The following is a 5167-nucleotide window of genomic DNA, read 5'->3' as shown; positions in this document are numbered from 1 at the left end:
GTGTCTTTTTATCTTATATCTTAGTTGTTGCTTTTTCATAGTATTATTATCAAAACTTTTTATATGTATTAGTAATAAGCAATGTGGATGAGGATGTGTTTCCTATATGTAAACATTATGAAGTAACTATGTACCTTTCTTATATGTGTATTTAAATAACAAATATATATATATATATTATTCTGTTTATACAAATCTTTGATTTACCTACCTATATCTTCATTATGGGAAAATAGATAAATAATTGAATGAATAAATACCCAAGTCTACATGATGGAAAAAAATATATATGGATAAATGAATAATTAGAACATATGGATATGTTTATCACACGAGTTCATGTTAAATAAATATTGTGTCTATAGCATTCCTCGACTTAGTTGTCTTTTACATCAGGATGGGGAAGGTCTACTCGAAACGTGACTTGCATTTATTCAGAGACCCGGCCCGCATTATTATTGCTGGGTATACAAACTCTGGTAAAACACACCTGTGTACAAAATTGGTCGAAAAATATCATTAACAATTTAATAGGATAGTTATATGTGGGGTATCCTCACACCCTTTACCAAAGATTCCCATCCTTAGTGACAAGATTGAAATTTACGAGGATATAATAAATCCGATTGCGGAATCCCAATCACCCTTTGCCGATTCGGAAGGGCAGATTCTCCAAATTTTAGATGATTATTTCCTCGAGTCGGCTAATTCTCCCACCGTCGTCAATAATTTTATCAAGGGGAGACATAAAAACTTATCAGTAATTATGGTGACTCAGAACATATTTTTTCCTGGGAAATATGCAAGGACAATCGCCCTCAATACTTCTCATTATATCCTCATGAAGAACAGAGATTTATATCAAATTGAGTGTTTGGGCAGGCAATTGTATGGTAAGACCGAAGCTAAGAAATCAACTTTAATTGCGTACAAATATTGTAGGTGAGCCACCGTTTGAAAAAGTGTTCTTATTATGAACAATACACTCAAGAGATTATACGATGATATATCACATCCTTCCGGTCTTGGTAGTATTAAAAAATTATACTCTGCAGTTAAAAGAGTAGATACGTCCATTACCCTCAGAGATGTAAAAACCTTTCTTGACAAAAATCGTACGTATACTTTACATAAACAGACGAGAAAACGATTTCCTCGTAGGAAAATCCTAGCGCCGAAACCGCGTGTTATTTTAACTTGTGATCTTGCCGATTTCTCTATCTTAAAGAGATATAACGGTAGTGTAAAATACGTATTGTTTTGCGTAGATGTCTTCAGTAGATATTTACAAGTAGGTACGTTGAAAGATAAATCCGCTAAAAGCACTCTTATAGGCTTACAAAATATCTTGGTGTCTGATGCGTCTAGGGGTATTTCCCGTCTTTTTACCGATCTTGGTACCGAATTTTATAATGGTACGGTTAAGAATTCCCTGACAACGAAAAAGATAAAGTTGTATTCCAATTTTTCGCGGGAAATAAAAGCGAGTTTGGCGGAAAGAGTCATAAGGACAATAAAGGAAAAAATATATAAATATTTAACCCACAAAAACACATTAAAATATATTGATATTCTACCCCTCCTAGTACAAACATACAATTTAACACCTCATGGCGAACTAGGTATGAAAACACCTTTAGAAGTTCATCGTATGCAGAGTTATAATGACATTAGTAAACAGTTTCGTTTAATGTATTTAAATAAGGGTCAGAAGAAACAAAGCGACAGTGGTAATCTATCAGTGGGAGATGTCGTACGCCTTCAACTTCTCTCCCGTACGCAGTTTAAATTCAACAAGACTTACCGAGTTAATAACACCGAAGAGTTGTATCGAATTACGCTCGTAGATACATCTCAAACAATCCCGGTCTACTACCTCGAGGATTTGGCGGGAGAAGCGATAGATGGGATCTTTTATAGAGAAGAGTTGATAAAGTCTGCCATACCCGAACTGTATCAGGTAGACATCTTAACATCACGAATAGAAAATGGGAAGAGGAAATACTTTGTACACTGGAGGGGATACCCTAAGAAATTTGATAGTTGGATAAAGGCTAGAGATCTATCAAGACATGAGTAGTAGTACACCTCTTTTAGTTAAAAACAAGGACTTGATAAACCTCCTCGCCCATGCCCCCCCCCCCCCCGAAATTTAGGAAATCGTTATTACAAGGCTTAAAGACGAAAGAGGTCAACTGTATTTCGGATATACTCACAAATTTTCTATAAAAAAAAAAATCTTGCTACTAGTGCGAGTATTGTCAATAAACTCGCAAAATACAAGAACGATATTAGAGTAATTGCTCGAAAAAGAACACCACTTTACAAAAAGAAAAGTATATTATTATCTAGAAGGGGAGGTAATATTTTATCCATTATCTCACCCCTGGCAACGAGTCTTATTTCCAGTCTTATAGGATGAAAGAATTCTGTGTTTTTCCCGTAGAAATTGCCAGTAAATTCCTAACCGGTAACCTCACCCACGCGGAAGCTGTTACGTCACCATCCACCACCTAGAACAATTACCCTAGAACAAAACAAAAATCAATACTTCCCAATGTCGAATCATTCGCACCTGCTTATGTTTCAGACCTCTCCCCTCCCACTCCCACTCCCACCCCTCCTCCTCCCGGTATACTTCCACTACCGTTACCTTCAACTGTCACCAATACCATTAAAGGAAATCCCTCGCTAGATGCAGTAATTAATGTATCGTTACCTTCATCTAAAAAGGAATACGCAAGGTCAATCATAACATTACTCGATGGAAAGCCTAATAGTGTTTGGGATGATAGGGGAAATCTCATGGGTCCCTTTTCCAGTATAAATGTAATAGACGTTATAAAATCAATAACATCGAAAACAAGGTTACTCACTTTGGAACAAGTCCCTTGTGTAGCTTTGTTGCTTAGAATGGCGCAATTCCCAATTGAAATTCTACCGGCAACCTTCTTAAGCAAGTATTTTATTGGTGGAGGAAAAGGTAATAGAATCAACCCAAGAAAAAAGAAAAAGACCGATGTAAGGAGTAAAGGAATAAGTTTCTCAAACTGGGAATCGTATAACTAGATAAAATATATAAATAACGGGTGAATATCAAAAATAAACAAACAGAAATGGTCGATATTTTCAATGGATATATCCGCGCACACGTGTGGGTGGTGATGGTGGACAGGTGTGAGAGTATAAAACCGAACAGGGGGTTTGAGTGGCATGCTCATTATCTACCTGTGTTGCGTAATATGGCTGATAGACTGAAGGCTTTTTCAATTGATGTTGTGCTTGTGACATCTCCTTAAGAACCATGTAATATTAATGTTATTAATGATGATAATAATTATCGGAATAAAAAATGTATTACTATGTAATAGATATTGATATTACTGATAAGTATACAAGATGTATAGCACGGTAATATATACTATGTTTATCATTAAGAAACTAAAAAAAAAAAAAAAATTAACACTTGGTAATAGATATTAAGATTAATATTGGATATCTCATTGTATTAGAAGTACTTTGTAATAATGATAATAATATTAATAAAATATTAGTGAAAAGGATGTGTGTATAAATAACCTTTCTTGTTTGTCTTTTTTTTTTTTAGTCAACGTTAAGACCATGGCGAGCGAACATTATATTTACCTCAGTAGCATAGATGATCGCGATTAATATGAAAATAAGCCATGGAAATTTACAAATAGAATAAATCCACCTATGCGATTGGATCCTGATACAGAGTATGAGATTGGAATGATCAATTGTTTCTATCCAAAATCATATTACAGTCTTTTACAAGGAGATTATCTCTCAAGAATTGAAGTGTGGGTAGGATCACATGATAATATCTTGGAGCATTTTTACACGTATACACCTTTTACTGATATTGACGTTGGTGATACAGTTTATATGATTGAAAGAGTGAACGAACAGCTTACCAACGCACTTAAAACAAGTTTTGGAAATGATTTTAATCGCTATTTTACACCTCGTAACTTTTTTAGTTATAATAATGATTTAAAGAGCGTATATATTACGTTAAAAAAAGAGTATCTGTAAAGATCCCCACCATTTCTGTACTATTACATTGCGCTTTGGTTCTAGAATGTGTGATGCAATGGGATTAGAATATCCATCTAGTTATGAGGTGTATGGATTCGGCGGGGGGGGTGGGGGGTGGGAGGGGACAGCGTTACGTCCCGGCACCTTTTCGTCCGCGTGTGGATGGCGGCGTCGATTTTATCCTGATATATGCCGACTGTGTTACGCCCACGAGATTTGGGGGGCAAAGAGTGAACCTCCTGGAAGCTATGACTATGGAAAGAACTGGTGGTTCCGATTTCCATAGGATTGCTTAAAAAAACTCTAAATAAATCATTTCGAGATGAAATTGCCGTAACAATTAACGATCAGGAGGGTAGAACGGTTCATTGTGGAGTAGGAAATTCTTTAACTCTTCTGTTACACATTCGTCCCAGATAGAAAAAAATAAATAAATACGACGGTCGTAGGAGTAATGAGGTTAGACATTCTTAAACCATCAATCAATCATGAGGGGTGGTTTCTCACCTCCGTCTCGCGAAGAGTTTGATTCTCTCTTCTTACAAAAGCCCCCTATTAGAGGAGCAGGGTATGATGATATTGCAATTTTCCATCCACCTCCGCGAACGAGGAGAAGGGGAGGTATATTCAGTATCCTAAGTGGGATAGCTAAGAAGGCAATTCCTTTCTTAATTAAGAATGTTGCCCCCGAAGCTGTGTCTATGGGGAAATCGGTATTTAGTGATGTACTGGAAGGAAGGAAACTACGCGAGTCATTAAAATCGCGGGGGGTACAGGCATTAAGGGGGGTGGGGGAAAGAATTATTGGTCGAAAAGGAGGTGGTAATAGACTATTGAGGAAGGGGAAAGGGAAGAGAAAAACAACTAGTAAGAGTAAAGGGAGGAGGGGGAGGAGGAAGAGGAGGAGGAGAGAGATTATCCCCCCCCCCCCTTACCGTGTTATAAAAAAATATATTTTCAAAATTGTCTTTAGTTTAGGTTTATCCACAGTCGTGAACGGTATGGATGTGGATCCTAGGAGGTGGGGTCCAATCCCCTTTTAATGAATACCTGGCATCAGTTACAGAAAGTTTCCCGCGCGTGTCGCGGAAGCGCGTAATTGAGA

This window comes from Penaeus japonicus, unplaced genomic scaffold, assembly GCF_977035675.1.
Source record: "Penaeus japonicus unplaced genomic scaffold, GWHDUDI00000001_assembly GWHDUDI00000013, whole genome shotgun sequence".
Classification (NCBI taxonomy): domain Eukaryota; kingdom Metazoa; phylum Arthropoda; class Malacostraca; order Decapoda; family Penaeidae; genus Penaeus; species Penaeus japonicus.
The sequence above is the reverse complement of the archived record's forward strand: the minus strand, read 5'-3'. Positions refer to the sequence as shown.